The following is a 13655-nucleotide window of genomic DNA, read 5'->3' on the forward strand; positions in this document are numbered from 1 at the left end:
ACAACTGAGGCAAGTGGAACTCTGTTACCAGACAGGGAGGAAAAAACCTGGTAAGGTCAAGTAGATTAAGAAACCCTGGCAATTCTCATAAGTGAGAACGGTAGGCTTTTGAGTCTACTACTGACCAGGTTTCTGTCCTGGAGCACTGGACCATGACATTCCTCTCTCTCTCTCTCTCTCCTTCTCTCTCTCTCTCTCTCTCTCTCTCCTCTCTCTCTCTCTCTTTCTCTCTCTCTCTCTCTCTCTCTCTCTCTTTTTGCATGTTATTTTTTTATTAGGTATTTTAATTTACATTTCAAATGTTATCTCCTTTCCTGGTTTTTCCTCCAAAAAAAAAAAAAAAAACCCCTATTCCCTCCCCCCTATGACATTCCTCTTATAGGACCATAACAACAGATCATATAGCATAGAGCCTAGAGGTCTCCATGCAAATGAGGTATCTATATAGGCCCCAAGGGTTTAGCCAATACACTTCCCTTCCAGAGTATCTCTTCCTGAAAAAGATATTTAATCTCTGGTCCACCCTAAATAAGTCATATATACACTTTTCCACCATGAATAGACAGTTTGGACAAGAAAGGACTATCAGCTCTCTCACCGCAGTCAGGGGCTGCCTTTGTCATACAAAGCCTCATTCTGTGGTAAACCAGATTTCCCCTCCCTCATTCACAGCTTTTTGAGGTTCCTTGCAGTGTCTGAGGGTCAAGTACTCAGGAGCTTGAGACCCACAGCCTCCCTCAAGGGTTGAGGCCCCTATCATAGACTGAGATTTGTCTCCCCTAAACTGCATGTCCCTGTCACAGGAGCTGACACCCAATGGGGAAAATGGAATGTAGCCTAACATGGTGATCAAATGCTCCAACAGCAAAGTGAAACACAGAAGCAAACCATACCCCTACCACCAGCAGTATTTCAAGCTCCCACTGAGGACTTCTGCCTCTCTTCTGCTGGGATCTCAAAACAGTGGCTTCAATTTCTATGATGGAATGGTGAGTAAATGCCTCCATATGGAGCCCAGGAATGGGTTTCTGGCTGCTGCCTAATGTTTATCTCCAGAACTGCTTTCCACTTTCCAACATCCTCTTCTGTTCTAACCCTAAATTAGTGTAGCACTAGTTGAGGTGGGTACCTTCCACACTCATGCTGCTGAAAATAACAACCGATGCACAATCCATCACTATGCATGTGTGCAATTATAGATAGCTATGCATGAAAACATTCTACATCAAGACCTAATACCAACTACTTTTTTTGTTGATGTTTTTGTCTGAATAAAGGACAAGGTTGGGGTGTTGTTTAGCTAAGTCTGTAACTAACAATAAACATTTATCTAGACATCTGTGAGACAACATTAATGTATCAGTTTAAGCAAGTCCTATGAAATGTGAAGAAAGATGATGGTAAGATCTATTTACTGAAATGGAGAATCAATAATAGGCTCTCTGGGAAAGCATCGGCAAATTTAATTTAACAAGTGAGAAACCAAGTGTTATTTAGTTATTAAGTACTAAATAAACATTTCCAAATGAATAAGTAAATTAATAAATTAATTTTACTAAATAAAAGCCAGGTGCAATAAAGTGTACATATTTGAGTGGGAAGAACACACTTCCCATTCTTTCTCCCTGTGAGTCCCAAACCTTGTTCTGTATCACAGTAGAACCACTCTCCTCTATATACTATGGGTATTTTCCCAATACCAACAAATTAAATGATGGATCAAAACTATAACAAGAAACAGCATTACTGTTGATCTTAAGAGTAGCCATGGCTTTCAAACAATCATTAGGGCCTCAGTATATGTTTATACATTGTTGATTCAATGTTGAGAAAATGTGTGCATAGTTCTTATCCAAGACCAAATTTAAATTAAGTTCATAGCAATTGACCTTAATAGAAAATTCCCTGCCTATCCCAAAGAACAAAATAAAAGAGACATTCAATGAATGAAGAATACACATAGTCTTTGAAATCTCAAGTTTATACTGAAAGCAAAATCTATTGTAGGGCTTGCATTGAACTTCATCAGTGATGTGAGGCATGGCTCCATTGTGTGGTCCTGGTGTGAGCCAGAACATAAGAGCAGAAGGACTTGCTGGGCAAAGCTGCTCTCCTTGTGGTAGCAGGTTTAAGGAGGGAGAATAAGAGGGCAGGGCAAGATGATTCTCTCCAAGGTGGCCTCTAGTAATCTAATTATTCTAATTATCGCCATCGCCTAGTTTCGACCAATCTCATCAATGCTATCAAGTGATGAGTTGATACACTGACTTTTGCCCTCATGATCCAGTCATCTCCCAAATTCCCACTTGTGAATACTCCACTAGGACCACACTTTCAACATGTGGATTTTGAATAAATATGTTTTATCAAAACCAGAAATTTCTCTCCTTCCTTCAAAGGCTCATCTTCATCATGTGACATAAAATGTATCTATTCTATCATTAAGAGTCTATTAATTTTAATATTGAATAATTCAAATCCAAAATCTCTTCTAAGACTTGATGCAAAATTGCAGAGGTGAGCCTCTATAAAAATTGACAAGAAGTTACAAAATATCAATATATAATAGCAAAGAGGAAACATTTAGATTCTAAAATATTCATAGAAACAAAAGGCAACACTTAGGAGGCAGGAGCAGCTGGATTTCTGTGTTCAAGATCAGCCTGGTTTACATCAAAGAATTCTAGCACATCAAGTGCTGTCTCAAAAAAATAAAACTAAAATTAAAAAAGAAAGAAAGAAAGAAGAACTGAAGGAAGGAAGGACAGAATTAGGAAGGGAGGGGTGGGGAGTGAGGGAGAAAGGAAGGAAGGAGGGAGGGAAGAATGAAGGAAGAACAAAGGAAGGAAGGGAGGAAGGAAGATTGCTAGATAGATCAATGGCTAGGTAGATCAAAGAGATGAGTCAGAGATTAAGAGTGCTTACTGCTCTTCCAAAAGACCCAAGTCCATCCCCAACACCCACCCACATTAGGGTAGCTCACAATTGCTTATAACTTCTGCTATAGGGTAATCACTATCCTCTTCTAGCCTTTGCAGGTATCTGCTGACACAATCACATAAAAACTAATATTTTTTGAAAGTATAAAAGCATGTCCTAAACTAAGCAATATAAACATTAAATCCTGTAGCTCCATGGTTTGCATTGAATGCATAGGATTACTATCCTTCTCAAATGGTTTGGGCAGCCCATTCCTGTAGCCTTGATAGATTTAGCTCTTACATCCTCCCTTCTGCTTCATGGCTGGTTTAGCTCACTGCATGTGATTTCTTTGAAAGACATCTCATGTTGCTGATATCTACATCCCAGGATCCCCATTGAGATGCTGGCTTCATTTTACAATTCCCAGCATCACAGGTAGTCCACAGTTGACTCCAGCTCTGGAACACATTGCTAAGATTTTTCTTTAAAATCTGGGAGGAAACCTCTACCACTCAGTAACTCAGTTATTTTATATACCTGGAAAATTGGCAGCATGTATTGGATGCCAATGTCTGCCACAGGCTCAATCATCTGCCCAGCTCTTTGGATCACAGGTACAGTAGTTCAGTTTTTAAAGTTAAATAACATAAGATACTTTTGTAGAAATTCCTGGGGAAGTGGAACACTCTGGGACTCTTTTCTCAAAGTAAAAAGCTTCAAATGATTGGAAAAATGCCTCTAAATTCTCTATAATTTGGGCCTGAAATCCACTCAAATGTCCTCAGGGTATCACTTCTTGTCCCAGGACAATGCATTTATCCTTGTCATAGAGCACCAAGTTCTTTAGGAACTATACAACCCTTGTTTCTAAATTTAAGATTTACTTTATTTCTAATTTTCTAAGTACATGTATCTATGTCTGTTTCTTTTTGCATGTGCATGAGTGCAGATGAGTATGGAGGCCAGGAGCTGACATTGGATCCCTGAACTGAACTTACAGGTGGCTGAGATTTGCCCAACAAAGTTCCTGGGAACAGAACTGCTGTCTTCTAGAAAAGCAGTATGTGCTCTTTGCCATGGAGCAATCCCATCATCCCCTATTCCCAACTTTAAGTATTCTTTATTTGTGGCCAAACTGTATCTTTTTGCTCTGCTTTTCCCTCCTAATTCTCATTGTGTATCTAGCTAAAAGCAACCAGGAGAACACATGCCATGCATTGAAATGTCTTCTTTGTTATTAGTCCTCTTCATCTGTCTGTCTGTCTGTCTATATTTAGTTAGCTCAGGAGATTTAGCTGAGAGCCTCAGACAAGCTAAGCATATTATTATTATTACATATGTATGTAATTCCTGTATGTATGCCCTTTTCCCATGTGCATGCAGTGCCCATAGAGGCAAGAATTTTGGACTCCCTGGAGTTATAGTTACAGAAGGACATGAGCCAACATGTGGATTCTGACAATCAAACCTGGGTTCTCTGAAAGAGCAACAAATGCTTTTAACTACTGATCCATCTGTTCAGGCCCCAGTCTGTTCATTTTAATTCAGCCAAGAACAATATCTCAAGACCTGGACAAAGTGATCATATACTTTTCTCTAAAATGTGACATGGACAGTCTCTGTCTAGTTTCAAATAGAATATTCATTTCTGTCAGATGTGTCATGAGCAGAGTCTTCGATTTACTGACGATCTATCCTCAGAATAAGCTACAAGCTCCACTTGTAGGAGTCTAAGCTACATCAAATTTGACCTACCAAACTTCTTCATATTTCTTCTATAAACAGTTCCCACATCTCAGAAAAAAGATAGTGAATAATAATCACAATAGAGATGAGAACCTCTTAAGTACCAAGTGTTCAAGAGGAACATAATCATATATACAAATTTATGTGTATATAATTATGCAATTACACAAGAAAATTAGTCAGACAGGGTCACATAGTGCTTACTACAGAAATACAGTAAAGACCATCTACATATTGCTGAGCCAGAGGATAGGAATTGCTTGGTCTGACAAGCTGGAAACTGCAGAGCCAAAGAGACACATGATGCAGCCCTTACCTGAAACAGCATCACTGTGGAGCTATGAGTATAAAGTCATATTGGAAGGCAGAGGTATCTGAGAGCTGATAGCTACAGGCAATGAAGAGAGACAGGTGCGCTTGCTGAGAAAAACCTGGTTTCCTTGTACAACCTGCTTTCTTCTTCTCTCCCTTCATTTCTTCCAACTCTTAGGCTATTTGATGTTGATGTCCACATTCTAGGCAAATATTCTCTCTCAAATTGCTATCTCTAATTCCAACTGTCTCTACACATGCTTACAGACACACTTAGAAGAGGCCATTATTAATCTCCTAAGTATGACTCAGTCTGATCAGGTGGACAATAAAATTAATCATTACACATCCCAAGGTTGAAAGTAAAGGTGTTGGGAAGGTCTTCTATGGAGACACTGAAAAAATGTATCCTCTTATTATGAATCCACTCATTGCAAATGAGCTGTACCTACAACAACCATGTTAATGAGTTTGTGAGGTTGAAATCTAATGCCTTAACCACTCTTTAAAGATCCTACCCTTGAATATTATTCTAAGGATAAAGCTACCAGTATGGGACAAATTCAAACCATAGTAGGAGTGCAGACCTACTAAGACTCTGGTTTCAAAATTCTGGTTTCCTAAAGCACAGAATACATTTTGCTACTTTAAGCTGTTAAGTTGTAGCTAGTCTGTTGCCCTGGGAAGCTGACACATAGACATGTCAGGGTAACACTTATTTGAAAATTCCAGATTTTCCCTGCTTCCTCATGTACTCATATCTAGAAATGAGGAAATTCTAAATAGAGGAGTAGCATCACAGCATTCCTGGCCTCACTTCTTCCTTTTCCCTTGAAGTTGAGAGCCACAGCAACCCAATCTTTTGATGCCTCCACCAATGGTGTGTGTTATAAAGTAGAGACATGTATATGTATTGTTTTCTAACAGAGCCTACCACTGGCCATGTGGCTCTGCAAGTTTACTAAGTCTAATATTAACTGACGAATCATTGCATTGCAAACTACCTCCTATTTTATATTTCTCAGCGATAAGTCAATGCTTTCCCACATTTCTGGCTCACCTTGTTCACTGCAGACCTAAATTCTGTTTGAGACTATTACAATTACAAATGTTCTGACTGACTTTTCTAACAGGCTCCTCACTAGGATAGCCTTATGTGATATGATTGAGAAGAAACAAGAATACAAATTTATATACACAGAATCATATTTTACAGTGTCATAGGACTCTAATGAAGAAAAACTCTTTCAAAAACAGAAGTGGAAACTTAGAGCCAAAAACCTTGCACATTAAAAGTTTGGACAGAAAATTATTTTTAACCTAGAATTCAAAAACAACCAAGGCATCCATTAATTGAATCTTTAAGAAAGTCTAATTTTTAGCAGAATGTTTAGGTTGAGTTGGTTTTTGGCTAGGGGACTGCCTGAGTTGATGGGTCTGGCATGGAGTGTTGCTTACAATCTTCTCCAGTTATAGGGGCAGTGAGGAGGTGGAGGACTGCTACCAAGTTATTGGTACAGAGGTAGGAGAAAGGTCTAATCAGAGAAGTTTTAAACAGGAAAGTTAATGAAATGCTACAGTGCTAATACTTAAAACATTAAATGTCATCGTAATAATTACAATAAAATTATGTGTTTCTGTGAATATGATGAAGCAAGGAAGAGAAAGAAAGAGGGAAAATAAGAGACAGAGAGAGAGAAAGGGGAGAGGGAGAGGGAGGGAGAGAGAGGTCAGAATTTAAAATGTAATTATAACTTCATAAGAAATAAAGAAGAGAAGAAACTATACTTGTTAAGAGCTTTTGTATATCTGTTATTTTTTTAAAAAAAAATTTCATTTAAAAAATCTGCATGGATTAGTTTTAATAGAAGAAATGTAATTTCAAAGTGTAAAATGAACTTCCATGAAAATACTCCATGTGAGTTATTTTTATGTATTCATTAAATAAACCATAGACTATTTATTAGATATATGTATTTATTGAATAAACCCATAGACTATCTATTAGATATCAGGTTTCATTTTTCACAATCTACTGAGGAGCCTCCAACAGGCATGAAATCTAAATGGGAGTCTTAGGTTTCAATTTTGAAGTAAAATTACATACAAATATAAAAAATAAAGTAAAAACAAAGGTGAACCAAAGTGTTAGGCAACAGTGCTGAAAGATGACAGTTTAGAGAAAGGATCTGTGTGGCCAGAGTTTCTGGTAAGAAGGATCTTCCACTGACAAACTTGGACTTCTTTAACTGATGTGCCCAGAAGCACAATGCCCAGCAAATTTATTAGATGTACACAAATCTCATTTCTTGGATACCATAATCTATGTAAATATCTTCAAAGCTTACTTGCAAATTTTATTCACCATTGATGTCTGATTCTTACTCTACTAGGAGGTCCCAAAAATAGGTGCCACATGCCTTTAATCCTAGCCCTTGTGAGGCAGAAACAGGTGGATCTCTGAGCTGGAGGCCAGCCTTGTCTAAAGAGTGAGTTCTAGTATAGCCAGGACTACACAGAAAAACCCTGTCTAGAAAAAAACAGGTAACCAAAAAATGATGCATAAAATAGACAGATACTGTGGTAAAAGTTCTATTTAAATAAAAAGTAACTTAAGAGACTGAAAAAATAAGTGGGTTGAGGAGAGGGATCTGATACTAAGGATATTTGGAAAACCCATATGGGAACCTACTCTTTTTTATGAATCTAATTATACATACATACATACACACATGTATGTATATATATATTCTTTCATATAAAAGAATTTAAATGGAGTTAGCCTACATAGGAATATTAATGTTCCTCACCAAATACATAAGCTGCCATTCAAAAAGCTGAGCACCACTTGTGGAACAGATTTCTTTTATTGTTGATCAATATCCTGGAGACTCACTGGCCCAAACAATACAGGCTGGTTAGTGCCACCATCTTGGATTCCCACCAGAACTTTACTACTCTATTGCTGGTGGTATTACACAAAGACTTTCGTCTCAGGACTTGGAGACATAAATCTTATACTGGCCAGAAGGATTCCTCCTTCTTGTTCACCCTTATCAGGGTACAGATGTTGAGCTCACAAGTCACCAACAGTCTTACTCACCCTTGAATCCAATAAGCAGGATATGCTGTGGGGACAAAATGGCAGCATGATTGTTCTGCAGGAACCAACCACTTTTTGGTGGTACATAAGGCTCACTCCACCGGAGAAAACACATTTATTAAATTTAGAATGTAGGAACAGTCTATGTTTGATGATTGAGGTTTATAAATCCCTGTGTCTATAATGGTTTACTCAGGCTGACAGAAATTGATATAAAGGTTTACATGTCTAATCACTCAAGTATTTAGTAGCTCTGTTAAGCTTTGGCTATTTGGAGAAATTGAGTAATATAAAAATGTAACATTCTTAAAAAGTACATTACAAAAGTAATTGAGGCTCTCAGACTCTTTTTGGGTTGTATTTATGGCTTGAAGTTTTGATACTAAAGGATCATTAATTTAAAATAAAACCTTAAGGTTCAAATTTAACAGGAATAAAATTATGAAATCTTAGTCTTAATAAAAGTTGGTAATTTATAAACTGGTAAAGATAATTAAGATTTACAAGTTAATAGTAAGTCACCTTGTAAATGATGAAATTCTTTAAGGTGTTCAGAACTCTGTTTGCAGATATACTCAGCACAAAGTAATTGCCTTCTTTGAGGCACTCTAACTGTTGCCCCTTCTGCACAGTTTGTTAGCTGTGCACCACTTGTGCACAGTTAAAGATCGAGTTAAAACTCTACAGATGCTAAGTGACCAGAACAGATCTAGAGCTCCTGCCTCCAAAAACCACCAACAAAAAACAGCTCTGAAAGAAGCTACACTCCTTCCCCATCTTCTACAGCCTCTTAAAGTTTGGCACGATAGGTTCCTGCTAAAAGACTACACTTTCTCCCTTCCACTGTAGCCATGCAAGACAATAACTGAAGGGTCAGAATAAAAGATATGTGATGCAGTCACTTCCACCACTTTAAAGGGTAGCAGACATCTATTTCAACAGGCATTTATAGCCACAAGTGTGGTATGATATTATGCCCCCTTATCCTGTACAAAAAAAATAAGTATGGTCTTGCCTGTCTAAGAAACTAATCATTTTTTCTGCCTTCTGATTCTTTTAAACTACCTCATAAACTTAATAACTACAAGAGATTGCATATATTTCTAAAAAAATATACAGTGAAGATGATGAAAATTATCAAGATTTAGGAAAAGAACACATGAAAATTTAAAAATAAGAGGAAAGAAACCATAATTATAAAAGTAAGATTTACTAGGTGTGTTAGGATTACATCCCTAAAGCTAGCCACCAAAGTCTATTTCCTTATTTGATCACTTTCTCTTCTTGAGGCTGACTATCAAGGTCTAGCAATGTATTGAAGCCCAAGAATCAAATGCTACACTTTGATTCACCTAATTAATATGAACAATTAAAATTAAGCACCTCATCCTAACAAGGGTTTTCACCATTTTTCTATGTGCCACATCTGTCTCATTCTATCCAGAGGCAGTCTTTTGCTCCCCTAGGAGACAAATACCCTTCTTCTCTCTCCCTTGTACCCTTCCCTTTCTTTCTTGTCCTCAATTTTCTGTCTTTGTCTCTCATTCTCTGCTCACTGACACTCTGGGGCAAATAAATGTCCTTTGTGCTGAGAAATTGGTCTTGGGTGTCCTGAGCCAACACTTTTTCCTAACGATACCTTCATCCATATATGTGTGTGTGTGTGTGTGTGTATTTGTGTGTGATATCACATCATGTAAAATTTTGATTTGTGATGGAATATTTATTTAATGGAGTATTTTCTATATCTATTTTAATAGAAATTACAAATTTTCACTTTGTTTACAACTAAATAAAATTCCACTCCATTTATGTGCCAAATTTTTCCCAGTCCATTCATCTGCTGGTGAACCCTAGTTTGACTCCACCTCCTTACTTCTGTAAACAATGAAGCAAAAAAAGGCTGCACAAAGTTAGCTTTGTGGTCACATACAAAGTCCTGGGGGAAATAAAGAACAAAAGTAAGCCCAAATAAATTAATGACTATAATTTACTTCAGGATGAAATTTTCACTATGTAAATATTCACATCAGAACTGAGCCATTTAAAAGATCACATTTATTTATTAATTTTTTTGGTATTTTTTATTTATTTATTAATTTTATTGGATATTTTCTTTATTTACATTTCAAATGTTATCCCTTTCCCTGTCCCCTCCAGAGACACCCTATCCCATACTCCCTCTCCCTGTTTCTATGATGGTGTTCCCCCACCCACTACCACCTTCATGCCCTCCCATTCCCCTACACTGGGGCCTTGAGGACCAAGGGCCTCTCCTACCATTGATGTTCCTCAAGATCATCCTCTGCTACATATGCAGCTAGAGCCATGTGTACTCTTTGGTTGGTGGTTTAGTTCCTGGGAGCTCCAGGGGGTCTGGTTAGTTGATATTATTGTTCCTCCTATGGGGCTTCAAACCCCTTCAGCTCCTTTGGTCCTTTCTCTAGCTCCTCCATTGGGGACCAAAGCTCAGTCCAATGGTTAGCTGTGAGCATCCGCCTCTGTATTTATTAGACTCTGGCAAAGCCTCTCAGGAGAAAGCTATATCAGTTTCCTGTCAGAATGCACTTCTTGACATTCATAATAGTGTCTTGGTTTGGTAACTGTATATGGGATGGATCCCCAAGTGGGGAAGTCTCTGAATGGCCTTCCTTCAGTCTCTACTCAACGCTTTGTCTCTGTATCTCCTCCCATGGGTATTTTGTTACCCCTTCTGAGAAGGACCGAAGTATCCACACTTTGGTCTTCTTACTTCTTGAGCTTTATGTGGTTTTGTATATTCCAAGCTTTTGGGATAATATCCACTTATTAGTGAGTGCATACCATGTGTGTTCTTTTGTGATTAGATTACTTCACTCTGGTTGATATTTTCTAGTTCTTAAGAATTTCATGAATTTATTGTTTTTAATAGCTGAGTTGTACTCCAGTATGTAAATGTACCACATTTTCTGTATCCATTCCTCTGTTGAGGGACATCTGAGTAGTTTCCAGTTTCTGGATATTATAAATAATTTAATATCTGCTGCCGGGCAGTGGTGGTGCATGCCTTTAATCCCAGCACTTGGGAGGCAGAGGCAGGTGGATTTCTGAGTTCAAGGCCAGCCTGGTCTACAGAGTGAGTTCTAGGACAGCCAGGGCTACACAGAGAAACCCTGTCTCAAGAAAAACAAAGGAAAATAAATATGGCTGCTATGAACATAGTGGAGCATGTGTCCTTATTATATGTTGGAGCATTCTCTGGGTATGTCCAATTTTCTGAGGAAATGCCAGACTGGTTTCCAAAGGGGTTGTACCAGCTTGCAATCCCACCAGCAATGGAGGAGTGTTTCTCTTTCTCCACATCCTTGCCAGAATCTACTAAACTATCCAGTGAAAAAAAAGACAGCATTTTCAACAAATGGTGCTAGTTCAACTGGCAGTCAGCATGTAGAAGAATGCAAATCGATCCACTCCTATCTCCTAGTACAAAGCTCAAGTCCAAGTGGATCAAGGACCTCCACATAAAACCAGATACACTGAAACTAATAGAAAAGAAAGTAGGGAAGAGCCAGAGTACATGGACACAGGAGAAATTTTCCTGAACAGAACACCAATAGCTCATGCTCTAAGATCAAGAATTGACAAATGGGACCTCATAAAGTTGCAAAGCTTCTGTAAGGCAAAGGACACTGTCAATAGGACAAAACAGCAACCAACAGACTGGGAAAAGATCTTTACCAACCCTGCATCTGATAGAGGGCTAATATCCAATATACACAAAGAACCCAAGATGTTAGACTCCAGAGAACCCTATTAAAAATGGGGAACAGAGCTAAACAGTGAATTCTCAACTGAGGAAACTTGAATGGCTAAGCACCTAAAGACATGTTCAACATCCTTAGTCATCAGAGAAATTCAAATCAAAACAACCCTGAGATTCCACCTCACACCAGTCAGAAGTGGCAGTTTTCAAGTTTTCTGTTCATACTTTTCCTGAAGCTGCCTAGGTTAATCAGGCACTCAAGAGCAGTAGTTCTAAACCAGTCAGTCACTGGAAGGGGGTAAGGGAGACCTTTTCACAGGTGTTGCCAATGACCATTGGAAAACATAGATATTTACATTATGATACATGACAATAGCAAATTTACAATTATGAAGTAGCAATGAAAATAATTTTTTGATTGGGGATCACCACAACATGAACAACTGTTAATAAAGGGTTGCAGGGTTAGGAAGGTTGAGAACCAGTACTCTGGTGGAATTAGTAATAGATCAGATGGAATTAAGTATCCCTAGGTGTAGTTAATCTTCTCTAAGTGTTGACACTGGCAAGGGATGGGGAGCTACACTGGGCTGTAGGTCAATGACTATACAGCATGGTCAGGCTAGCTCCACAAGCTTGTTGTTGAGTCTGAGAAAGTCAGATGTGTATTGTATGCATTTTACACTAACAGGACTCTGTCATCCTGTACTTCTTCAGAAAGAATGTCATAATCATGTCCCATGAAAAAACCAGGAGAGTAAAATTGGAGTTTGGAAATTGTAACCACATCTGCCCATGACTCCTAGGTTATTTGGTGATTTGCTCCTCTGGGCAAGACTTCCTCAGTTTTATCCCATAATTCTGTCTATGACATCAGATTCTGATGCACTGAACTCTGGAGATGGTCTAGGATGATTAGGGGGTCAATTTATTGTTCTTGACACTTGTGGCCAATAATATATTTACTGGATGAAGACTTAAAATACTGAAGCAAAAGCATAGGTTTTATAAATTGATTTGTGCTGGAATAATCCAGACTGGAGTCAAGTCCACACAAATGGCACTCCCATGTGTCGCAGGATATTTGAAAACAGTGTGAACCCCAAGATTATGTTGTTTACTGGAAAAACATGTTTCAAGTTGTGATATGGCTCAATCCTAGTACACACTTTGAACCCAAGGATTAAATAAAATCTACCATAGGACAAGAAGTACAGCAAGCAACCAGTTGAAAGGATGTGAACATAGAAAAACAAAACAAAACAAAACAAAACAAAACAGAGAATAAGAGGGAGTCAGGAGTACAAATATCAAGATACACAGAAAGTAAAAGGAGGGACATTGAGTTTGAACAGATTTTTTAGAGAGAAGGAGAAATTCCTTTTGGGATGTCAGCAGAGGAGGAAGTTCTGCTGGCTACTTTCTCTGCTTCTCTGAGCTAGTAGTCTTTCACCCCATAATCTAGCTCCCAAGTCTTTATTGGTAAAATCCAATTTGAGATTTTTTTTAAAAAAACAACACACATGTGTCCATATCTCTGAAATAAGACTCACAGCAGCATCTGCACTGAATGGGTGTTAGACTCTAGAACAGTTTGACACACTCAGATATTCTTCCGTGCTATGTTGCTCACACTTGGTATTCAAAGATTTATGAAAATGCCTGTCTCATCTACTGGCTTGTCAGCTTCTTTGGGTGAAAGAGCAAATTTCCTTCCACATGTAAGTACATGCTTGAGATTGTTGCTTATTATATACATAAAAGATTCATTTGCTCTCTAATTACCAATACAGTATTTGCATGGAAATGGTTGGATGAAAGCCCATATCT

This window comes from Mastomys coucha, unplaced genomic scaffold, assembly GCF_008632895.1.
Source record: "Mastomys coucha isolate ucsf_1 unplaced genomic scaffold, UCSF_Mcou_1 pScaffold21, whole genome shotgun sequence".
Classification (NCBI taxonomy): domain Eukaryota; kingdom Metazoa; phylum Chordata; class Mammalia; order Rodentia; family Muridae; genus Mastomys; species Mastomys coucha.